This window comes from Solanum pennellii, chromosome 3, assembly GCF_001406875.1.
Source record: "Solanum pennellii chromosome 3, SPENNV200".
NCBI lineage: Eukaryota > Viridiplantae > Streptophyta > Magnoliopsida > Solanales > Solanaceae > Solanum > Solanum pennellii.
The window spans coordinates 49,592,019-49,619,188 of NC_028639.1; the positions used below are offsets into that span (position 1 = coordinate 49,592,019).

A 27,170-nucleotide genomic window follows, 5' to 3' on the forward strand; every position below is an offset into this window, starting at 1 on the left:
TTATTACGTGACCCATCAAACTTCATGGTCGTCCGTTTAGCCATTAATGTATCTATGACACCCGAAATTTTTTTAGGTGAAACTTGAGTCAAACGTACGAACCTTACAAGTTTATGTATAAATTAGAGATATAAAAAGGTCCAAAAATTTGGCTTAGTATGAAGGCGCATCAATTCAAGGGGTGTTTTCATAAATATTATTTTTAAGTTAATTTAAGAAGTGGGTATATTTTATATTATTTAAAAATAATTATATAAGGTATTTTATATTAAAATACACCCAAAATAAATCACTTTTTCAAAACACCCACTTCTAAAAAATCAGATTCTCTCTTCTATAATATTTCTCACTAGGGTTCCTCCATTCAAGAACACAAAGAACTTGAAGATTAGGGTTCAAGCTTAAAGTTGTCACTCCAATTTCGTGGGAAAGGTTCAACTAAAGGTTCTATAAAATTTTTTGGCCATTTCATTCAATAACACACAATAATCGGCAAAATATGTGTTTATCATCTTTTGGGCTCATTTGAACATGAAAATGCGCCTGTTATTCCCGCGGGATGCATAGGATACATTGTCGACATCTTAATGAACATTCATAAAAAAATTCGGCCATTTCATTTCAGAAAATTCGGATCACAAAAATTCCATGGACTATACCATACGGAAAATCAAACAATATGTGTTTACGTGCTTTGGGGCATGTTTGAACTTGAAAATGCTCTCATTTTCCCTACGAGATGAACTTGATACGTTGCCAACGTCTTATCGGACGTCCATGAAAAATTTTGACATTTCGTTTTAGAAATTCTGGATCACAAAACAATTTTATGAACTACACATGAAAATCGTTAAAATCTGTGTTTACCTGCTTTAGGGCTCATTTGAATTTGAAAAGTCGTCTGTTTTTCCCGTGTGACGAACTGGATACATTGTCAATGTCTTAATGGGCGTCCCTGAGAAATTTTGGCCATTTCATTTAGAAAATTTCTAGTCAAAAAGATTTCGTGGACTATAGCACATAAAAAGTGGCAAAATTTGTGTTTACCATCTTTAGGGCTCGTTTCAACTTAAAAAGTGCACTTGTTTTTCCCGCAGGACGAACTAGATACATTGTTAAAGTTTTAAGGCACCTCCATTAAAAATTTTGGCCATTTTATTTTGAAATTTCTGGATCACTAAAATTTCATGAACTATACAGCACAAGAAAAATGGAAAAATCTGTGTTTGAAATATCTGACCTAGCATGTGTAATTCAAGAACTAAAAAAATATATAGCTAGGGTTCTGAAATTCATGCAATAATCTGAGTAATAACATGATAATCTGATTTGAAACATATAACTAATTAATTGATGAAGTTCTGTTGAAGTTCTACAAACCCTAGGTCTAATCATTATAAGATAATCAAGAACTGACCGAAAACAAGGGACCCAATGGTTGAAAAAGAACCCACTAGTGAAAAACCACATACCTGGTGATGAAATTCACGGAAAAAAACTTAGGTTTCGGGGCTGGAACTACTGGAACCTTGTTGGGTTCTTGAAATATGGTTCTTGACCTATATCTCCTTTTTTCCTTCTAATTATCTATGTTTTTTATTAATGATTTGACTTAGGTAAGTTTTAGTTATGTTTCTAGGCTTAAACTAACTAAAATCTGATTATTTAGGGTCAAAAACATGTATCATAACATTTAAATGAAGTAGGAAATGACCAAAAGACCCCTGAGTTAATTGTTGTCGGACCAAACGACGACCTGGATTGACGGTTAGTCGTTTGGGTCCGCAGTTGGGTCTGTTCTATAGGCCTTTATAAAACGGGCATAACTTTTACTCGGAGGTTTGATTTTAGCAAGGTTGGTGGTAGTGGAAAGCTAATTAGATTATCTACTTGGGTATGTCATAGGACACCTAATTAATTTTGTGCTAAGAGTTATGATTAATTGAAGTTGAACCAACTGCATTTTCCCACTAACTGTCTTTTAAGTTCCACCTACGGTCAGACATGGACCGTAGATTGAACGACGGTCCGCGCTGTTCAACCGTGATTCATATCAGGGACTGGGTAAATGGGGTGTTGATCGACGGACATAGACTACAGACCGCAGTCTGACCTACGGACCGCAGTCTGACCTACGGACCGTAGTCTGACCTACGGACCGTAGGTCCATCTGTCGTTCGACAATTAGTCAAATTTTTCTGGGTTGAGTTTTTGGTTTTTTTTTTACTCAACCGATGGATTTGCAGGACGGACCGTGGGTCAGGCTACGGTTTGTCGATGGCCACAGTTGATTGCACGTGTAGATTTTCTGAAAAGCTGATTTTTGGTCTGTTTTGGATACGGGTGTTACAGGAAGAAGAGACGAATATATATTAGACATCCGAACAACAACTCCAGGCTGCAAATACATGATGAAATAGAATAATATTAAAAAAAAAATTAACAAGTATTACACAGTTAGATAGATTTGAATAGCAAGTAAGAAATTAGATTGAGACCTCTTCGTTCTTGGAAACTGACATGATTCCTAAATCAGCTAAAGCTAAAGCTTTTCTTTCCATCTCGAGACGATATCAATCAAGCACAACCAAGTCTCAGAACACAACTCAAACACAAGATCACACTCCTCTAGTAGCACCCTGCAACCAGATATGGGAAAATATCACTACAATACAAAAGAAGAGATACAGAACAATACAATCGCTAATGAGTAACAACCATCCAATGGTAAGCAAATCAAACAAACTAATTTACTATTAACAACTAATAGGTATCAAACCTCAAAACAGTTCATCTAAATTACTGGAAAATCATCAGAGTACTGCAAAATCGATAGAAATATCTTAACATTACAAGTAAATTTAACTAAGTTCAGATTGTGGAATACTTGATTGAATATATATAGATCTTATATCACATACCAACAAAACCAATATTTATCACTCATCAAATCCTATATCAGGTAAAAATTAAAAAATTCATGAACAAAAAAACAAAGCTTTACCTGAGATAAAACATTAAAATGAAGCTAGAGTTTATAAAGGAGAGAGTCACGACAAAAATAAAAGGATGGAATACTGAATTTTCAAGTAATGCGGGAAAAGAAAATGTGCTTAAGTCTGTAATAGCTGCGATCCCTACATCTGCTTTGTCTTGTTTTCAAATCTGTGATGGTCTGTATAAGGAATTTACGCTCCTCTTTCAAAATTACCCGTGGAGACACATAAATGACAATATTATTGTCTATCATATATTCCTAAGATACTTAAAACAAAATATTTTGAGAAATTGGTAAGAAACAACAAAGTTTAAAGAGAATTTCAGAACTAGAACTTTAAAAGCAGTAAAAAAAAATATAACTTGAAATAGATTAGAAACAATATACAAAAAAAAAATTCAAAGAAAAAAATGAGTTCACTGAATACACAGTGTGTCCTTAAGGAGATTATTCTCCTCAAGTTTCTGAAGTTGATGGAATATATTCTTTTAGGATAGAATGATCTTACTCACCGGTGTATCTGTATTTAAATCCACGGTGTCATTGACCAGCTCAACAACAATAAAATATACTCACAATGTTAGATTTATTAGAAGAAAAAGTCAAGAAATTCACTGTTGAAAAATAAGAGGAAGCCCCTTTATTGATTAAAAAAGGTTACAACCTTTTGAAAAAAACCACAATCTTACAGAAAAGTTGCAGCTCTTTAAAAAGTCTAAACTCTTCAGAAAATTCACAACTCTTCACGAAAGTCGCAACTTTTCTTAATACTCATAACTCTTCATAAAACTCATAATTGTTCATTTTGCACTCACACCTTTTAAAACCACACAATTATTCACACGTGAAAAATACAAGAGTTAAACACAAATTTTAAAGCTGAAGATATCCTCGGTTTCAACATCTTTGGTCTTGGATTCATTTTCTTTTTCAATAGTAAATGAGTGATAGGTGCATGAAGATACAACCTCTTCTTAATAGGAATAACAGATGAAAAGTTACTAGACTGTCGGACAAGAACTCTAGGCTGCAAATACATGATAAGATAGAGTAGTATTAAAAAAACATAGCAAGTATTACATTGTGATATCAATTTTCAACAACAAATAAGAAATCAAATTGAGGCCTCTTCATTCCCGGAAACTGGCATGATTCTAGAATCAGATAAAGATAATGCTTTGTTTTTCATCTCGAAACAATATCAATCAAGTCGTACAACACAATTGAAACACTAGTCAATAGATCACACTTCTTCCTCTTTGATTTCATCAAAGTATATATGTATGTTGATCGTATCAAGCAATGAACGGTAATTAGTAATTAAAAATAGGGATATGAAAGTAAAGAGATAGCCGTTTGTAAATAGTTTTCCTTTTTGGGGTACAAGTGTTCTTTCCCCCCCCCCCTACCCACAAAAAAAAGGAACATTAAATAGCATTAATTAATTTTCCCAGATAAGGGAATAATTTCTCTAGAGATGGTTATTCTTTAAGTTCACCTTTAATAGTCTTTTCTAGCAATGATTATTTAGTTTATGATACACTCTAGCAATATGTTGAAATAATTATTTCAAGCGATTGCTATTAGAAAAGCTCTTGAATTTGCTATTGTTGGTTAGAAAATCTCCAAATAGAGTAGTTAAAAGTGTATTTTTTTTATCATATCACTTGATATGTTGTGTTAAGATATGAGTTAGTATCTGTAATGTTTAAATAATTTCACTCCTTTATTTCTTTACATTCAGTTGAATATGTATTTTTACATATTGCAATCCTTTCAATTCAGTTATTTGTTATCCAACTATTTTTATACTCTTATATACTTGTATATTCAATGTACTGATGTCAGGTACTTAAGATCTTCAACTGGAGTTTCATTGAGATCACTTCATCTATTTGTTAGCTTTTGAGTGAGGCCTCCTTGCTTTCGGAGGACTCTATATTTTATGAGTATGTTAGTAGTAGTTTTTTTTAAGTGTCGTGGGTCTTGTCACGACATTCGTCTTTATAGAGGCTCCATAAATCAGATAGACAATTTTGGAGAGTCTTTCGATTTCAGATATTTTATATAAAATTCATGTTTTATTCTCAATATCTATCTCTCTCTCTCTCTCTCTCTCTATATATATATATATATATATATATACATACATATATACATATATATATATATATATGGGACCGTCTATAAAGACGAATGTCGGGACAAGACATTCAGTAAACTATTGTCAAACATTTCTTTAAGGTTGATTGTTAGTGAAAAAACTTAACTGATAACAAAATACAAGATTACAATTGAAAATAAATGAAGAAAATAAATCTCTTCAAGTTTGAGGTGCGGATCTCTCGCTCTCTTTAAGGAGATTCAAGCCCACTGCAATAAATATTTTCACCGGTCCAGCAGTAGTACTCTTTGACTTGTCCCCTCCAGGATACAAAAACCTTCACAAAATATAACTCAACAAACTCTGGACAAGAGTTTAGTCCAAAGCTCCACAAAAGAAACATCTCCCTTCAACTAATAAGAACTCTTTGTATGACTAACTTTTATGCACTCTATATTTTCTTGTATGTAGTGTACTATAAACCAAACAAAGAGCACCACTATTTATACTAGAAGAAGTCTTCCTAGCAATGAATAGGAAGATAATGGTTTAGTAAATAGTGAAGTTAATGGTCTTAGGAGTTATATATGTTAAATAGGTTACAAAGAATAATGGAGGAATAAAGAGTGAGGATAAAGGATAAATAAGTTAGAGAAGTAATGCCAAAGGCCACCACGAACGGCTAAGAGCTATTAACAGTACAAACAGTAACTCCAAATGGAGTAAAGTTAAGTGCCACAAACGGCCAGCAGCCATTACACCACACAAATGAAAGTCAATAAAATATATATCCTAATGAAACCGTGAATAAAGGAAGTAAAAAACAACGGTCAATGTGGCAATGCAACATTTTTTATAATTTTAAAATTCTCCACACCAACATGTTTATGTATGCTTGAGTTAGTCTTCTGCTTGTAGTCAACCAACATGAGGATTCGCTTGAGAACTACTAATAGTTTTCGAGTGTTGATCACATCCATGATGTAGGCTCGGCTCGTAATAGTATACTTTCTAAACATCTTTAGTGAACCTAACCTACGTACTGGGGAAAAAAACCCTACCCAGACGCAAATCATGATTAGTTCTCATAGACAGGGTTGGCTCTATGACTTACAAAATAAGCCACTTGCTATAGGCCTCTACATCCTCATATATAGATATAATAATTATTATAGGTATTTTAAAAATAAGAAAAAAATATATTGTCTGTTTCATTTTTTAGTTTAATATGCCCAAGACTCCGTATGCACCGCTTTTTGAACAGATAGAAAGTGATAACAAAAGAATCAATTTGCTTAGTATTATCTTTTCATCTAATTTAATAGAAGGAAGTAAAAAATTCCTTCAAAGACTCCAAAATCCACTAGAATAGTTACATGATGGTCTACAAAAGTAGAAGCCTGTGAAGCTAAAACATACTTCTATTATGATACATGTTATTGAATTTTTGACTTATTATATATCTTCAATGCAATGAACTCTAGTCTTCATGCTTTATCAATCACAAAGAAATTGATACAATATTTTACTAATAGTTTCAAATAAATTTGGTAGGTAATGTTTCATTGTGTGCCGTTCTATTTGGATTATATATTTTTATAATTTCATTCTATTTTTCAACTGAGAAATAAGGCCCACTTTGATATTTTTGTAATTAAAAATTGATTTTAAAATTATTTTTTAATAAAATTCTGTAAATATGAGTTTGTTAACGAAAAGGGTTGTAGGATCACAATGGGCGCATTATCAGATTAAGAAGCAAAAAGCGACGATCTGGAGTCAAAGTTTGTTAATGAACTCCAGTAATTATTAGGTATTTTCGTTGAGGTAGAAAGGTTATTTTTGAAAGACTCTTAGCTCAAGTGCAACAATTTCAAGTATAAAGAAGAAGGAAAGAGTAGCGAAAACATAACAACTTATAAGAGAAGCAGTGTAAAGCCTATCAAAGAATTACCAACAACAACTAAATAGTGCAGTGGCCGAAACTGATGATGATAGATATCAAAAATTAGAACTACGAAAATGTGTATCAAATTCGAGCATGTGCCGATAACCACAACAATGGTATTGTTCATTTTTTTTGTTCTAATTCTTTCAATGCTCTTATATTGTAACACTATTACCAATTGTTTCACTTTGTTTTTGTAATTTGGTGATTGTATTCCCCCTTATTATCTATAGTCCCTTAATCTGAAAAATTCAAATAAGGGTGCAGTGTGCATACACACTATCATAAATAGTCCCGCTACCTTCCAAGGTAGTTTCAATGGTCTCTCTACTCCATCCCAAGTATGTTAAGGATGGCTAAAAGCTGCGTTTAAGGGCTTAAAATAATACACAAAGCCAACATTCACATTAGCAACATAAACTACCAGCATTCATGTCAAAGAAGAAGGGAAAATGTACAAGTACCCCCCAGACTATGACCGAAATTCCAGAGACACGCCTTAACTATTCTAAGGTCCTATTACACAAAGTCGGCATGCACATTCGTAACTTAAACTACCATCAAACTTTTTCACAGTATCACTCGATAGGAATAAGAATTTTATTTCTTCTCCCTACTAATTTATTCTTCTTGTTTTATACATTTTAATAACATGCTAAGCGCAAGCTCTAACCATATCTAGTTCAAATGAATATCATATTCTTTTTCTTTCTTCTTTATTAGGCGGAATGAATTGAGAGAACCCTATACTTTGTTCTGTTTGACACTCGGACCCTTCTACTAAAAAAATTTTCAATTGGACACTTAAATTTATTAAACCACACTATTATAAACCCTTTGACCATTGACCAAACGTATGTGACATTTTTTTTGCTGAATCGTATAAAAAATGTTGTTACATACGTTTAAAACTAAGTGAATACAATTTTTTTAATTTAAAAATTATAACTTAAAATTTTTTTAATAATTAAAAAAATAGAGCTTTCCTTTTTGTTAATTCCTCTTCAATGTGAAAAATATACTAGGTGTTACAAAATGTATATAGATCTGTTTCTTGATATTGTACAAAGATAGAGATAGATAGCATATATTTAGGATTTCCTCTTTATTTGTTTCCTTAGTTAGCTTCTAATATTATTGTATTTATACATATTTACCTATTGAATAAGATACAAGTCACTCTCCATTTCCTTGCACATGGTATCGGAGCTAGTTTCATTCGTTTGGGCTCCCGGTCCACGATGCAGTCGGGCCTGGGCGTGAAGGGGGAACATTAGAGTGGGTAAAAGTCCCACATTAGTTGGGGAATGGACTGGTGGTCTCCTTATATGGACTTGGACAATCCTTTCCTCACGACTTAACTTTTGGGGTTGAGTAAGGCTAAGTTGTCATATCTTTACACTAGGAAAGAAAAAAAGAAGAAGATAAAATCTAAATAGCAAAATAGATGAAAGATATGGAAAGAGAAGAAAGAACAGAAAGAAATCAAGAAAGAAAGGGTTTTAGAGAGTTTGAGATTTCTTTTTAAAAAATATTATTTGTATTAAAAAATTGACGTAACAATTTATATCTAATGTAGAAAGACACACATGGTCAGATTGGGTTTAAAATAGTGTGTTTTAATAACTTCAAGTGTTCATTTGACAAAGGCGTGAAAGGTCTAGATGACAAACGGAGCCAAGTAAAGACGTCTATCAAGACCATTCCTCCTTTTTATTAATAAGTCCAATTCAGCTGTGTATTACTACACTTGTTCTTTTAGAGAAGTTCTAAGTTGGGCATTCAATGTGTATGAGAGTTATTGTTCCTTTGAGAATGTTGTCATGTTTTAGTACTTCACTATTTCATCCTTTTTCTTGAACTATACTTTGTTATATATTTTTCTTGACCTGAGTCTATCGAAAATAGTTTCTCTACCTAGGATAGGTGGGGATACAGTCTACATACACACTATCAGAAACAATTCCTCTAACTTCCAACTTAGTGTTAATGGTCTCTCTGTTATGTTGATAAATGACGGCTAAAAGCTGTGTTTAAGGCCTAAAATCAATACGCAAACAGCAACTTAAACTACCACCATTCATGTCAAGGAAAGTCACAGTAGAGAATATTAAAAAGCGAGTTCAATGGACAGCCTATTAGAAACAAGATTAAAGCAAAAACAGTTTTTCCCATGGCTAATTTTATAGGATTAGTAAGCTATCAACTCAAAATCTTCTTTTCTTCAATCTGGAGCCATCAAATTCTTCTTCATACCTCCGTCTAAGATTACCACCACCTTCTTGCTCTTTCACATTTCTGATTTGTCTCTTGCCAAACTTCCTTCTTTCGCCACTTTGAAGCTCAGGTAATCTACCAGATGTTTCGGCCCATCAAAGTACCCAACACCATCAGCCCTCTCCCGATCAGGTGCACTACCTCTGGTAGAATGAGACCTCAGATTCCCGTACTCCTGTACACCATCCACATCCCTCATATCATTCACACAACGAGCAGTATAAAATGTATAGTCACACCTTTGAGGACCTATTGCTTCTTCAGTAAAAGAAGTTCGTGAAGAAGGCCTTGTTCTATCTTCCCTGTGCATAACCGGAGACCTGTGCTGAGATAAATCTTGACAACCATTCAATTCTTCCTTCAATCTCCTTGTAGGAAGGGACCAAGTACGGGATCTAACAGGATATTTTGACCTAATTCGAGGGAAACCGCTTTTCTGTATCGCAGTACACTCTGTATCACCCTGAGCGACATGACTAACAAGTCCAACGTGCCTGCTGCTGAATATCATTTTGAAAGTCTCTATTGAAGTTCTCACTATGCCGAACACCAACATAGGCGAAGCAATATCTACCAGTGCATCTTCTTGGGCTGATATTCCTGGGAGCTCTACGAAGCATTTGAGTGCCCATCATGGCAGCAACTTCTCTTCCACTGGGAGACTGTCGACGTGCAGGTGGATGCCGTAATGAAGGCAAGTCATCATTTAATGGATTCCTCCTCCTATTAGTCCCAAAGGCAGCACCATCATAGTCATTACGTCCATTTGCAGATTCCCAAGCAGGAGCTGCAAATGTATGTCTTAAGAGATAATCAGCAACACCTCCAAATCTTTCAAAATCACGCCCAGAATACCGGCCACGGCCCCAGCCCCAGCCCCTCCCTCTTACACACATGAAGTTCCCCATTGAGCTACCAAATGAACGGTCTTGAAACCTATCTCGCACCAATTTAGGACCATAGCCATAGATTTCATCTCTGGAAAAAGCACAGTAATAAAAAGTCAAGAGTTGAGCAGCATTATAAAGAAGAAAATAATTACACATGAAATAACAATAAAAAGAAAAATCACCTATTCCTTTGTAGATTGAATTTCTCCTCCTCCATATAAGAATACCTCTCTCTTTTACTTCTGGAAGGGAGCGGCATACCCGTTACAGGTCCGAAGACAGCGACATTCTAAAGAATTTTTTCAGCTTTCTCATCACAGGCTTTCACAAAGTCCTCATGAGACTCTGCATGAAGCGGCATACTATAACCTTTTTCTTCATTAGTGAAGCAAAGAGAAGAATGAACATTTTTACTTGACAGTTCAATACTTTTTCCTGAATCAATCCCCTCATTCATTGGGTCTTCTACAATCGACTGCATCATGCATTCTGGGATCTCACCTTCTTCACATTCCTCATCCTGTCCTACGCACCCCACGCTCTTAGTACCAACTGATATAATTATCTTTTCCCTGTCATTTGTCGACCCTTCACCACTTGCAACCAATTTATGAGTGTCTTGTGTCTTGTTAGTGAAAAACTTACAAGACAATAAAATTGCAAGATTACAATTGAAAATAAAATGAAGAAATTAATCTCTTCAGGCTGAGGCGCGGATATCTCGCTCTCTTTAAGGAGATTCAAGCCCACTGCAGCAAATGTTTTCACCGGTCCAGCAGTAGTCCTCTTTGACTTGTCCCCTCCAGGATACAACAGCCTTCACAAGTATAACTCAACAACTCTGGACAAGAGTTGAGTCCAAAGCTCCACAAAAAAGAACACCTCCCTTCAACTAATAAGAACTCTCTTTTAGACTAACTCTTTCACTCTTTGTTTTCTCTTATGAATTGTGTGTATCTAAAACCAAATGAAGACTACCACTATTTATACTACAAGAAGTCTTCCTAGCAATGAATAGGAAGATAATGGAGGTAGTAAATAGTGAAGATAATGGCCTTAGGAGTTACATAGGTTACAATGGGAGTTACATAGGTTACATAAGTTACATTGGGAGTTACATAGGTTACAATGGGAGTTACATAGGTTACATAGGTTACAAAGAGTAATGGAGGAATTAAGAATGAAATACATTGATGGATAACCAATGCTAATGGATGATGTAGAAGTCATCCATTCCAATGTTCATTCTTATAACTCCAAAATAAAGCAATTTAATATGTTAAATATTAATATTAAAATGCTAATAACCTAACAATCCCCCACTCATTTTAATATTTAGATAAGAGAGTATATCAGTTGAAGGAAGACTACTATGCATAATGAAGGTGTGCTCTGCATTGAACCTCCACTTAGTGAAACAGTAACTTTTACTCCAGAGTCGTAGTGGTCTCAGACTTGAACTATGACTGCTTAAGGGAAATAAAATATCACTGCTCACACATAATAATCAAGGTGTTGACATGAGCTTTAACAGCCAGCACGTTATGGCCATGTGCTATCCCGGTTTCATGAGTGCATTTGAGAATAAGCCCCATTCTCATAGGAAGCGACCTACTTCCACACATCACATAGGTGAAATCTGTCGAGAGTGCTCCTGTAAGATTAACACTCCACCCATACGGGCTACAGATATTCATTAAGAGTTTTATCAACTCAACCTTCACAAACTACAGGAAATAATGCACTCACATCATAGGGAGGGAAAAAAATAGTGCATTTTTCACAACAAGTCATCATATGATTAGTTTTTCCCTTTGAACCTGGTTATAGGATCTCTAGTCCCCAGGTTGGGTTTCCTCATATATGACTCAAGGATTTGTAGGCTTCAATCCCATCCCCCTCGATGTGCTCCAGACCTTTTCTCTTGTTAAGGCCTTCGTAAGAGGATCTGCAAGATTATCACAAGATTTGACATAATCAACATTAATGGTACCATTTGTCAAATACGATCTTACATTACTGTGTTTCCTCCTTATAGGTCTGGATTTACCGTTGTAATAACGGTTTTGAACTCTACCAATTGCAGCGGTGCTATCACAATGAATTAAAATAGGAGGAATTGGTTTTTCAAAATAAGGAATTTGAAACAATAAATCTCTTAACCAATTCGCTTCCTCACTAGCTGAAGCTAAAGCAATTAGTTCAGCCTCCATGGTAGAGTTAGCAATTATAGTTTGCTTTTTTGATCTCCAACAAACAGCACCACCACCTAAAGTAAAGACATAACCAGTGGTAGAACAGGAATCACCTGACAAAGTGTTCCAATCCGCATCACAAAAGCCTTCAAGTACAGCAGGATATTTTTTATAGAACAAACCACAATTTTTCGTTCCAATTAAATATCTCATAACTCTTGTTATAGCATGCCAATGTTCATTACCTGGCTTGCTTGTAAACCTGCCAAGTACTCCTACTGCATATGCAATATCAGGCCTAGTGCAATCAGTCACATATCTCAAACTTCCGATTATACTAGCATATTCCTTTTGATTTATTACATCATTTTCACTTTCAACAGGAAATAAGTGAACACTTGAATCAAAAGGAGTAGCAACATGCTTGCAATCATGAAAGTTATATTTTTTCAAAATTTTCTCAACATAATGTGACTGGTCAAGGAAAATCCCCTCACATGTTCTTGTTATTTTTATTCCAAGAATAAAATTTGCCTCACCAAGATCTTTCATATCAAAATGGCTTCTAAGAACATTTTTAGCTTCATCAATAACATTCATGTTAGAGCCAAAGATCAACAAATCATCAACATATAGGCAAATGATCACATGTGAATTATTCCAAGACTTATGATATATGCACTTATCACACTCATTTGTTTTAAAATCATTTTCAATCATGCAGGAATCAAACTTTTCATGCCATTGCTTTGGTGCCTGTTTCAAGCCATATAGGGATTTAGTAAGTTTACATACTTTGCTTTCTTGGCCTGCTTCAACAAAACACTCGGGTTGGTCCATATAAATTTCTTCATTTAGGTCTCCATTTAGAAAAGCAGTTTTTACACCCATTTGATGAATTTGCAAATCAAAAATTGCAGCCATAGCAACTAAAAGTCTAATGGATGTAATTCTTGTTACCGGAGAAAAAGTATCAAAAAATTCTAGGCCTTCTAGTTGTTTAAAACCTTTTGCAACTAGCCTAGCCTTGTATTTATCAATAGAACCATCCGGTTTCAACTTTTTCCTTAAGACCCATTTGCAACCAATTGTTTTACAACCCGGTGGTAAATCAACTAACTTCCAAGTTTTATTAGAAATTAGAGATTCCATTTCATCATTTACAGCCTCTTTCCAAAAAATAGAATCATGTGAAGATAATGCTTCTTTCAAAGTTAGAGGGTCATTTTCAATATTAAACACATAAAAATCAGGACCAAAATCTTTTTCTACTCTAGCTCTTTTACTTCTTCTTAACTCAAAATCAACAACTTCTTTATTTTTCAAAGTTGAAGTAGAAGAACTAGGTAGTGACAAAATATTTTGTTCAATCCTTTGACCCCCACTATTTTTAGTATCAAAAGGAAATTTATTTTCATGAAAAATAGCATCACCAGATTCTATTACAATATTATCTTCAAGATTAAAAAATCTATAGGCTGTACTATTTGAAGCATAACCAAGAAAAGCACAAGTAGTAACTTTCTTACCCAACTTTGTAATCTTGGGATCCATTAGCCTCACAAAGGCTAGACAACCCCAAACTCTTAGATATCCCAAACTTGGCTTGTAACCTTTCCACAATTCAAAAGGTGTCAATTTAGACTTTTTATGAGGCACACGATTCAACACATAACAAGCAGTTAAGATAGCTTCACCCCAAAAATTTAAAGGTGCATGTGACTCAATTAGCATGGCATTAGTCAATTCAACCAAAGTTCTATTTTTCCTTTCTGCTACTCCATTAGACGAAGGAGAGTAAGGAGGAGTAGTTTCATGAATTATTCCCAATGATCTAACAAAAGAATTAAACTCATTTGATTCATATTCACGGCCTCTATCACTTCTAATTCTTTTTATTTTTCTTCCAAACTGATTTTCAACCTCATTGAGATAAGTTTTGAAATTTTCAAAAGCATCACTTTTATTTTTCATCAAGTAAACATATGTAAACTTAGAAAAATCATCAATGAAAGTGATAAAATATCTATTACCTCCACGAGTTAGAATTCCACCAAGTTCACAAATATCAGTATGAACTAATTCTAACAAATCAGTTTTTCTTTCAACTTGAAAATGAGGCCTTTTAGTGATCTTGGCTTTACTACAAGCCTCACACTTTTCAAAATTCTTTTTAACCATTGGGATTAATCCTAAACTACTCATGATTCCAACATAACGATCATTAATATGACACAAACGAGCATGCCAAAAATTAGTAGAAGAAAGCATATAAACAGAAGTAGAAGTTTTATTCATTTCAACATTCAACTTAAATATCCCATCACATGCATACCCCTTCCCCACAAAAATACCTTTCTTCACTATTACATATTGATCAGATTCAATAATCTGTTTAAAGCCTGCTTTATTAAGAAGAAAACTAGACATCAAATTTTTTCTCATAGAAGGAGTATAAAGTACATCTTTCAATGTTAATATCCTTCCAGAAGTAAAACACAATTCAACATCTCCCTTTCCAAGCACTTGAGTAGTGTGAGCATCACCAAGCATGATGGTTTTGGGCTCCTCAAAATGAGTATATTTTTTAAACCAGTCTTTGTCATAACAGACATGACGGTTTGCACCAGAATCAGCCCACCATCCATCAACATTCTCAACCATGTTTATGTCGGTAATCACCGCCACAAAAGGTTCTTCGGTAACGTTTGCCTGAGGGTTAGGACCACGTTTCCGGAATCTGCAAAATCGAGCAATATGCCCACTCTTGCCACAAACAAAGCATGGTCCCTTTTCTTGAACTTGTTGATTTTGTGCTTGGTGATTTTCACCATTATTTTTCTTGGGAGGTCTACCATTATTTTTCTTGAATTTTTTCTTCTTAGGCTTTAAAGAAGTATTTTTGTGAGTTTCAGGAGTAGCATTATTCGAAGTAATTAAATTTACCTTCGATGTGATGTTGTTCTCTTCTGTTTGTAAAAGTGCATCTTGGCCCCTTGCTTCTTCTTCCATGCGGATTTTCATTATCAAGGTTTCAAGAGAGGTTTCCTTTTGTTTGTGGCGCATAGTTTTTTGAAATTCCTTCCAAGAAGGTGGAAGTTTATCCACTATGCCACAAACAATAAGGTTATCTCCAATTTTAACCTCTTCGGACCTAAGCTCTCCAACAATCATGATGAAGTCTTGAGCTTGATCTACCACTGATTTGTTGTCCACCATTTGGAAACGAAAAAATCTACTAGCTGCATATTTTTTCGCTCCAGCCTCTTCGGTATCATACTTACTCTGCAATGCCTTCCAAATTTTCTTTGCACTAGAGTAAGTTCTATCATAATAATCATAAAAATTATCAGATAGACAATTAAGAAGATAATACCGACACTTATAGGAATCACCATCGTACTTTTCCACTTTCTCTAGATGAGAAATAGTTTCATCATCATTCATAGTGGTGATGTCTTCTTTATTTGGATTCTTCTCAGTTAATACATAAGAAACATTGAGAAGACTTAAGTAGAAAAGTACTTTACCCTTCCATCTCTTGAAATGGTTACCATTGAACCGAAATGGCTTGTTAAGATCTCCCATCTTGACATCCGCGGTTTTTTCAATTGTAGCCATCTTTGAATCTCCTTAAAATTGTTAGTGAAAAAACTTACAAGATAATAAAATTGCAAGATTACAATTGAAAATAAAATGAAGAAAGTAATCTCTTCAGGCTGAGGCGCGGATATCTCGCTCTCTTTAAGGAGATTCAAGCCCACTGCAGCAAATGTTTTCACCGGTCCAGCAGTAGTCCTCTTTGACTTGTCCCCTCCAGGATACAACAGCCTTCACAAAGTATAACTCAACAACTCTGGACAAGAGTTGAGTCCAAAGCTCCACAAAAAAGAACACCTCCCTTCAACTAATAAGAACTCTCTTTTAGACTAACTCTTTCACTCTTTGTTTTCTCTTATGAATTGTGTGTCTCTAAAACCAAATGAAGACTACCACTATTTATACTACAAGAAGTCTTCCTAGCAATGAATAGGAAGATAATGGAGGTAGTAAATAGTGAAGATAATGGCCTTAGGGGTTACATAGGTTACAATGGGAGTTACATAGGTTACATAAGTTACAATGGGAGTTACATATGTTACATAGGTTACAAAGGGAGTTACATATGTTACATAGGTTACAAAGGGAGTTACATATGTTACATAGGTTACAAAGGGAGTAATGGAGGAATTAAGAATGAAATACATTGATGGATAACCAATGCTAATGGATGATGTAGAAGTCATTCATTCCAATGTTCATTCTTATAACTCCAAAATAAAGCAAATTAATATGTTAAATATTAATATTAAAATGCTAATAACCTAACATGTCTTTTTGTATACCTTGTGATCTTCATTCATGCTCGCGGAAACAGATGCCTCCACTTTATCACTGCATACAATTTAGCTCTTTAGAAGCAATATCAACTTCATTAGCTTGTAACAAGGCTTCTTCTACAGGTTCTGACTTTGACTGCAGAACTGCGGAGTCAAACCCTCGAAAAGTACTACCAAGACTAACACGAATCACATTTGCAGACTTGTGATGTAGGGAAGGATTTACTGATGAGATGAGAAAATTAAATTCCTGCTCACTAGCACCAACGACTTGCTTCCCTTTATCACCATTAGAACCAATAACAAAAACATGAAGTTTCTTTAGGCCTAATGACAATTGACTGTTCCCTGAATCGGCAGGAAATTCAAGTTTACTGTGGCTTTCCTCTTGTTTGGGAACAACTTTATTCTTGACAGAAACTTTTTCCGTACCTAAAGCTTCCTGGCCAGCTAATTTTTTTGGCAAATGCTGGTTTCACTAGATCCTTAACATTTCTTGAAGGATGGATTGGTGCACGATGATAGAGCATAGAGTACCACTTGTTCCTAATAGGAAGATCACTCAAAGAATTACTAGACTGTTGGGAAAGAACTCCAGGCTACAAATACTAAAAACAAAGCAATTATTGTTAGCATGATGGACAACTAAATGATTGTATATATGAATGTGACTATATCAGGGGCGGCTCAACGTAATTAGGGGCCTAAAGAGAAATTTCAATTCGCGGTCTAAAATATAAATAAACTTTAGACATATTTATTCAAATAATTATTTTCTTACACTATTTAGATGAAAAATATTAGTATTTAATATTATTTTTTCAGTCATTAGTTTTAGGTAAGATTTTATCAATTCTATATTAAAAACATCATTTCAATGAGGCAATTATTTTATGTATTGTTAACATAATGATATATGTAATAAATTGACAAATATTAAATAAAGATAAGAGTTAGAACCATCGAATTTGGGGCCCCCAAAATTTGGGCGCCTAAGGCAAAGGCCTTGTTTTTCATAGCATAGAGTCGACCCTGAACTATATAGTGATGTACATTAGTATGATCATATAAATTTGCTACAGAATCAAAGAAATAAATATTGTGATAGAATAACTTATTTGGAGGGATAACAAGACATATTTAGAGGGATTGAATAGCAGATTTGTAGAGATAGAATAACTGATCTTTAGGAATAGCAATGATAGATTTTTAGGGATGTAAATTTTCTCTATATAATGGAATGACTCTCACTTTGAGAGACATTCAGCAGAAAAATTGACATGGTATAAGAGTTAGGCCCATCCAAATTTATTGTTTACCGATGTTGGGCCCCCATTTAGAAGTGATCACGGTCTAGTTGAGTCTTTGTAGTTTTCACAGCTATTTAAAAGTAAGAATTCACATCACTTTGAATCCTTCGGTGATCGTTTTACTGGAAAAAAGATATTCTTCTAATGAGTTTCAGTTTCAGTTGTTTGTCACCTGCAAAAGAACTATGGGGCCATATAGATAGAAGTGATACTGCTCATACTAATGCAACAAAACTAGGTGAATGGAAGATTAAAGATGCTCGGGTGATGACATGGGTTCTAGGCTCAATTGATCCTCTTATTGTTTTTAATCTCAGGTCGTAGAAGACAGTTAAGGCCATGTGGGATTACTTATAAAAGGTTTACAACCAAGATAATAGTGTGAAATGTTTTCCGTTAAAGCATGAAATTGCTAATTACTCTCAATGAGGTCTTTCTATTCATGATTATTTATCCGTATTTCAGAACTTATGGGCTAAATCTACAAATATTGTCTATGTCGAAATACATACTGAGTCTCTATCAATGATTTGGGCAGTTTTTGAGCAAAGCAAGCTAGACAAAATTTTTATGAAATTACGCTCCGACTTTGAGCGTTTTCTCTCTAACTTGACGAATCGTGATCCGTCTCCCTCTTTGGATGTTTGCTTTAGGGAATTACTTCGTGAAGAGCAAGGTCTTGTAACAAAAAATGCTTTCAAGAAAGAAAATGATGTCACTCTTGCATTTGTTGCTCAAGGTAAAGGAAATGATAGGGATGTGAGTAGAACTCAATGTTATAGTTGCAAAGAATATGGTCATATTGCTAGCAATTGTAACAATAAGTTCTGTAATTATTGTAAATAACAAGGACACGTTATCAAAGAGTTGTTGGGCATGTAGCAAGAATTGATGGGAAATAGAGGGAAGGAGAGGAATTTGAAAAGTTGAGAACTTGAGAAGTCCTCTAATGCTTCAATGGGAAAAGGCAATTGTCCTTCATCGGTAATGGAAAGGAAAATAGGAGAGTTTAAATACATAAACACTCCTATTAATTGTTAAAAGGGTTGGAAAGAGGGACCCCCCTCGCACCGTCGTCGTCGTCGCTCGCTTCGGCTTCGGCTTCGACTTTGGCAAATGATCGATCGAGAGATTATATTTTGGACAAAATTTATTTTATTTATTTATTTAATTAATTAAATGGACAAAAAATATTTTTAATTAATTAGTTGATAACAGAAGTTAACCAAAATATTTTCAACTTTTTAGTTAACCCGACCCAACTCGGATCCGTGCGCGTGACCCGTTTTAATTTCTGTTATATTTAATATCCCTCCATGACTGTTCTGAAAGGTTGAAACATTCAGGAACAATCAATACCATTTGAAAGTTTGCAACCTTTCATTAATGGTCGTGTCAATTCTGAAAGGGTTGCACCCTTTCAGAATATATTCTTCTTGCCTATAAATACCACTCAGTCTTCAGAATATTTTCTAACGAATTTTCTGATCTTCCTTCTTCTTCTAAACACATATTTCTTCGTGTACTTTTCTGTTGTGGATTGATTCGCTGACAGTAGAGTTTTTGGTATCTACACTCTACTGATTAAGATCATTTTACCCTGGGAGTTTATATTCCAAATCAAACCTGGGATACTAGAGAGGAATATTTTCCTTAAGGGGACACTGTGAATTCAGTGGACTTGATTTTCTTCCAAACTAAAAAGATTATTTTAGATTCTGGTAAGTTTTTATAGATTCAAGTATTTTTGAGAAATAAATTTCTGTTCATCTTACTTACTGTTTCTATAAATTTTAGTTACTTCGTGTTTCTGAACAATTTATTACAACCAGTAATTTGTGATTTTGAAAACACAGAATGGCAAACAATCTTAAGGAAATTATTAAATTCGTGTTTCTGGTGGAGACAAAAATCTTCGTGATTTTATACTCCTTTAAGTCTGCAATTATAGTTTATTGCTTACTTATATTGTATCAATTTTTGGTTATCAGAAATGGCAAACACTGGTATTACAGTGGCTATTCCTGCACCAACCCGAACTCTTGTACCACAAGCAAAGAAATCGTGTAAATTCACAGGTGTGAATTTCAAAGGATGGCAGCAACGAGTATTTTTCTGGCTTACCACTCTTGGTCTGCAGAAATTTACAAGTGAAGATACTCCAGTTCCTGCTGATGATATGCCAGACAGGGAAAAATTCATGATTGTTGAATCATGGAAACAATCAGACTTCCTATGTAAAGGTTACATTTTGAGTTCTTTAGAGGATGACTTATATAATGTCTATAGTGCAATAACAACTTCAAAAGAGTTGTGGAATGCACTTGAGAAGAAATATAAGACAGAAGATGCATGCTTGAAAAAGTTTCTGGTCGCAAAGTTATTAGACTATTAAATGGTAGATAGTAAAACTGTTGGATCACAAGTACAAGAACTTCAACTTATTCTCCATGATCTGATTGCTGAAGATATGGTAGTAAATGAATCTTTTCAAGTGGCTGCAATGATCGAGAAGTTGCCTCCTTCGTGGAACGATTTTAAGAATTATCTAAAGCACAAGCGTAAAGAAATGAAGCTTGAAGATCTTGTGATTCAGCTCAAGATTGAGGAAGATAACAAAAACGCCGAAAAGAAGTCGCATAAGAGTTCATCAATCATTGGAGTTAATGTTGTTGAAGAAGCTCCTACCAAAGACAAAAAGAGAAAGAAGTCCAACGGGCAGAAGTCATAACAGGACAAGAAGAAATTCAAAGGCAACTGTTACAATTGTGACTAGGCTGGTCATAGGTCTTTTGATTGTAATGCTCCAAGAAAGGACAAAAACAAAGGCAAAGGCAAAAGTCAAGCAAACATCGTGGAAAAGATGGAAGATGCAGATGACTTGTGTGCAATGATATCGGAGTGTAACTTAGTTGGAAATCCCAAGGAGTGGTTTCTCGACTCAGGTTCCACTAGACATATTTGCTCTGCGAAAGAAGCCTTTGCAACGTACACTCCTGCTGAGTACAATGAAGATTTATTCATGGGAAACACAGCAACAACAAGGATTGCAGAACTGGGAAAGTAATGTTGAAAATGACATCCGGCAAGGTGTTGACTTTGAACAATGTTCTGCATGTCCCTACTATTAGGAAGAATTTAGTTTCTGCTGCACTACTCGTCAAAAACGGGTTTAAGTGTGTCCTAGTTAGTGATAAAGCTGTAATAAGTAAGAATGAAATGTTCATCGGAAAGGGCTACCTCAATGAGGGTCTTTTAAAATTAAATGTAATGGTTGTTGATAGTATTAATAAAAATTGTACTTATTGGAGTTAAGTGATTTATGGCATGCCCGTTTGGGACATGTAAATTACAAAGCCTTGCGAAAATTGGTTAATCTAGAAGTATTGCGTGATTTTAAATACGATAAGTCGAAATGCGAAATTTGTGTGGAAAGTAAGTTTGTTAAACATCCTTACAAGTCTGTTGAAAGAAATTCTAGAACTTTAGACTTAATTCACACAGATATATGCGATATGATGTCAACACCATCTCGTGGTGGAAAAAAGTATTTTATAACTTGTATTGATGACTGCACTCAATTTTGTTATGTATATTTGCTTAATAGTAAGGATGAAGCAATTGATGCATTTAAGCAATACAAAAATGAAGTGGAAAACCAATTAAATCTAAAGATAAAAATGATTCGGAGTGATAGGGGTGGAGAATATGAATCTCCTTTTACAGAGATATGTTTGGAATATGGTATTATTCATCAAACTACTGCACCTTATACACCACAATCAAATGGTTTGGCAGAACGGAAGAACAGATCATTAAAGGAATTGATGAATGCCTTAATGATCAATTCTGGTTCACCGCAAAACCTTTGGGGGGAAGCCATCCTTACAGCTAATAAAATACTCAATAGAGTACCCCATCGAAAAACACAATCAATTCCATATGAGTTGTGGAAAGGAAGAAAACCCAACTTGAAATATTTCAAAGTGTGGGGGTGTTTAGCCAAGGTAGAGGTTCCTTTACCTAAGAGGGTTAAAATTGGACCCAAAACAATAGATTGTGTCTTTATTGGGTATGCTGTGAATAGTAAAGCCTGTCGATTTTTGGTTCACAAATCTGATAATCCTGAGATTCATGTTAATACGATAATTGAATCAGATAATACAGAGTTTTTTGAAAACATTTATCCGTATAAAACTGAAAGTGAGTCAACAAGTGAAAGACCTAAACGACCACGAGAAGAATCAATGAAAAATATTCTAACTAGGGAGGAACCTAGGCGTAGTACTCGGCAACGAAAATTTGCTTCTTTCAGACCAGATTTTGTAGCACTATTGTTTGAAAATGAGCCTCAAACATTTAAAGCAGCTATGTCTTCATCAGAGTCAACTTATTGGAAAGAAGTAGTCAACAATGAGATTGAATCAATTTTAAGCAATCGCACTTGGGAATTAGCTGATCTTCCTCCAGGAAATAAACCTTTAGGATCAAAGTGGATCTTTAAAAGGAAAATGAAACCTGATGGGACTATTTACAAATATAAGGCTAGACTAGTAGTCAAAGTGTACAGACAAAAGGAAGGTTTGGACTACTTTGGCACATACTCTCCAGTAACAAGGATAACATCAATTAGGATGTTAATAGCACTAGCAGCGGTACATGATCTTAAAATCCATCAAATGGATGTAAAGACAGCCTTCTAAAATGGAGAGTTGGAGGAAGAAATTTACATGGAACAACCTGAAGGGTTTATAGTTCCTGGTAAAGAAAAGAAAGTGCGCAGACTTGTGAAGCAACTTTATGGACTCAAGCAAGCACCCAAACAATGGCATGCTAAATTTGACCAAACAATGTTGGCAAATGGATTCAAGATTAACGAATATGATAAATGTGTTTACATTAAAAATGTTATGAATCATGAAGACATTGTTTTTTTGTATGTTGATGACATGTGAATAATGAGTAAAGAAATTGACGATATAAATGCTACTAAGCGCATGTTGTCTAGAAAGTTCGATATGAAAGACTTAGGAGTTGCTGATTTCATTTTAGGGTTCAGGATTATCAAAACTCCCCAGGGACTATCATTATCTCAATCTCATTATATTGAAAAAGTATTGGATAAGTTCAAATACTTGAATTTCAATGTTGTCCAAACTCCAATTGATTTAAGTTGTACATTTAAAAAGAATGAAGGTCAAACTAACTCTCAATTGGAATATGCCAGATGTTGGGAAGTTTGATGTATATTATGAATTGCACGCGACCAGATATAGCATGTGCTATTAGTAAAGTGAGTCGGTACACTAGTAATCCGAATCAAACTCACTGGATGGCTATGAAACGTGTGTTGGGTTATCTAAAATATACACAACATTGTGCTTTGCATTATAATAAATATCCTGCTGTGATTGAAGGATATAGTGATGCAAATTGGATCACCGGGTCCAATGATGTAAAATCCACAAGTGGTTATGTATTCATACTTGGTGGAGGAGCTGTCTCTTGGAAATTGTCCAAACAGACATGTATTGCTCGCTCCACAATGGAATCTGAATTCATTGCTTTGGATAAGGCTGGTGAAGAAGCGGAATGGCTCCGGAATTTCCTAGAGGATATTCCATTAAGGCCCAAACCCGTTGGACCAATTTGCATACATTGCGATAGTCAAGCAGCAAATTGGTAGGCAGGGAGCGTTATGTACAACGGGAAGTCTCATCATATACGATGGAGACATAACACCGTAAGACAAATGCTCTCTAGTGGAATTATCACAATTGACTATGTAAAGTCAAGCGATAATGTGTTCAGATCCACTAACGAAAGGCCTAGTGAGAGAGGCAGTTGAATGATCATCTAAGGGAATGGGTTTAGGGCTTAGGACAAGTCAGCATGACGGTAACTCTATCTAGCAGACTGGAGATCCCAAGAGCTAGATTCAAGGAGAAAAACAAAGTTGTGGCTGATGGTTTGACATTGTCAATTAACTCAATCCATTCTCATGATGAAGACAATGTTCAGGAAAAGGTTAAGACTTTAAAGCTTGTTAATGAGGTAATAAAGCTTAAAGTTTTTAATGATTTGCTAAGTTTGGTAGATTTGACCAAATAGTGTATCTACAAGATGATACGGTTAGAAATCACCTATGTGAGTGTGAAGTGGAAGCTGCTTCAAAGAGAATTTTATGTCAAAAGCCTATTCTCTATACACTCATGAAACCAGGAGGTGTTCATGGCTGAAACGAACACAACCGTAAGAATCATAAATAGTAAAGGGTTAATTGTGTGACATATGGTTGTCTAGTTATACACCAAAGCTCGACGGTTCAAAGATATCACATCTACCGATTGACCGAGTATATCCGACATATGTTCACTACAGAAAGTCCAAGGAGAAACCTACTTATCCAGAAGCAATTAATCCTTGCTTGTAAAGTACACAATTATCCGTGTATTCCTATGTTATAACTATTCCCATCAATGTGGGGGATTGTTGGGTATGTAGCAAGAATTGATGGGAAATAGAGGGAAGGAGAGGAACTTGAAAAGTTGAGAACTTGAAAAGTTGGGAACTTGAAAAGTCCTCTAATGCTTTAATGGGAAAAGGCAATTGTCCCTCATCAGTAATGGAAAGGAAAATAGGAGAATTTAAATACATAAACACTCCTATTAATTGTTAAGGGTTGGAAAGAGGGACCCCCCTCGCGCCGTCGTCGTGTCGCTCGCTCGCTCCGGCTACGTCTTTGGCTTTGGCTTTGGTAAATGATCGATCGAGAGATTATTTTTTGGACAAAATTTATTTATATATTTATTTAATTAATTAAATGACCAAAAAATATTTTCAATTAATTAGTTGATAACAGAAGTTAACCGAAATGTTTTCAACTTTTTAGTTAACCCGACCCGACTCGGATCCGCGCGCGTGACCTGATTGAATTTCCGTCATATTTAAAATTCCCGCCATGACTTATCTGAAAGGTTGCAACTTTCAGGAACAGTCAATACCATTTGAAAGTTTGCAACCTTTCATTAATGGTCGTGTCAATTCTAAAAGGGTTGCAACCTTTCAGAATATATTCTTCTTGCCTATAAATACCACTCAGTCTTCAGAATATTTTCTAACGAATTCTCTGATCTTCCTTCTTCTTCTAAACACATATTTCTTCGTGTACTTTCCTGCTGTGGATTGATTCGCTGACAGTAGAGTTTTTGGTATCTACACTCTACTGATTAAGATCATTTTACCCTAGGGGGTTATATTCCAAATCAAACCTCGGATACTAGAGGGGAATAATTTCCTTAAGGGGACACTGTGAATTCAGTGGACTTGATTTTCTTCCAAACTAAAAAGATTATTTCAGATTCTGGTAAGTTTTTACAGATTCAAGTACTTTTGACAAATAAATTTGTGTTCATCTTACTTACTGGTTCTATAAATTTAAGTTACTTCGTGTTTCTGAACAATTTATTACAACCAGTAATTTCTGATTTTGATAACACAGATTGGCAAACAAGAGTGTACCACGAGCCCTCAATATTGTAGGATCAATGTTTTTCAGGCTGGGATAAATTGTTCCACTAATGATAACTCATCTTCAGAACAAGTTCTTACTCCTAAAATGTTACAACAAATGATCATGTTAGCCTTTTATGTGTTGGGATTACAAGGTAATGATGTTATATCTAATTTTTGGATTGTTTATTTAGGTGCTTTAAATTATATGACCAACTCAGCGAGCATCCTAAAAAAGGTTCATAAGTATCAAGGTCCATCACAAATACATATTGCCAATGGTAGTAACTTACCCATTACCAAGGTTTTGGACATTAATCCAACTTTGAAGAATGTTTTTATTTCACCAAAGCTCTCAACTAGTCTTATTTAAGTCGGACAATTGGTAGATAACAATTGTGATGTGAATTTTTCTCATAATGGTTGTCTTTTGAAGGATTAGATGTCGGGAACGATAATCAAAAGGGGCCTAAAGTTGGACGATTGTTTACTATACACTTTTCCATTACTCCCATTCTATCTTTTGCTTGTACTTGTACTGCTAGTAAGACTAAGGTTTGACATAAGCATCTAGGACATCCAAATTTTGTTGTGTTGTCTCATTTATCAAATTCTGGTTTATTAAGGAATAAAAATCAATTTTTAGTTGCTTCCATTTGATTGTTCTACTTGTAAATTAGGAAAAAGTAAAACTCTTCATTTTCCTAATTTTGGTAGTCGTGCTACAAAGTGTTTTGATGTCATTCATAGTGATGTTTGGGGAATTTCACCATTTATTTCTCATGTTCATTTCAAATACACTGTGACATTCATAGATGATTATAGTTAGTTTACATAGGTGAATTTTCTTCGATCCAAATCTGAGGTATTTTCCATGTTCAAGACATTTTGGCTCATTATTGATACTCAATTTTCTACATGCATCAAATTATTGATATCTGATTCTGGTGGAGAATATATGTCTTATGAATTCAAAAATTCTTGCTTGACAAAGGAATTGTCTCACAACACTCTTGCCCATATACACCATAACAAAATGGAGTTGCTGAACAAAAAAATTGTCATCTTTTAGATGTCACTCGTACTTTATTGATTGAACAACTAAATATATATATTAATGTAATTATATAATGATATAAATTAGCATGATCATATACATTTGATGTAGAATCAAAGGAATACATATTATGATAGAATAACTTATTTAGAGGTATTGCAAGGAAGATTTAGAGGGATTGAATAACAAATTTGCATAGATAGAATAACTGATCTTTAGGGATAGGAATGACAAATCGTTAGGGATGTGTAATCTTCATTTTCTCTATATAATGGAAAGACTCTCTCACTTTGAGAGGCCTTCAGCAGAAAATTGATAAGTGTTACACAGTTAGTGTAGAGATATTTTTAGGACTTGTAGAGATATTCTATAATGTTTCTAAAATAGGAACTCGATTATGTTAATATTTGTAAAATAGGAACATATAGTTCTTTCCATATATTGACTTAGTTATAGTTATATAATCATGTACATTTCTCCTTTGAAATATATATATATAT

The 27,170-nt window shown here is 34.6% G+C and overlaps 1 pseudogene; it reads right to left on the reverse strand.

The window, feature by feature from the left end:
• Positions 1 to 9,257: 9,257 nt before the first annotated feature.
• LOC107013411 overlaps positions 9,258 to 27,170 on the reverse strand; it is a 54,557-nt pseudogene continuing 36,644 nt past the window's right edge.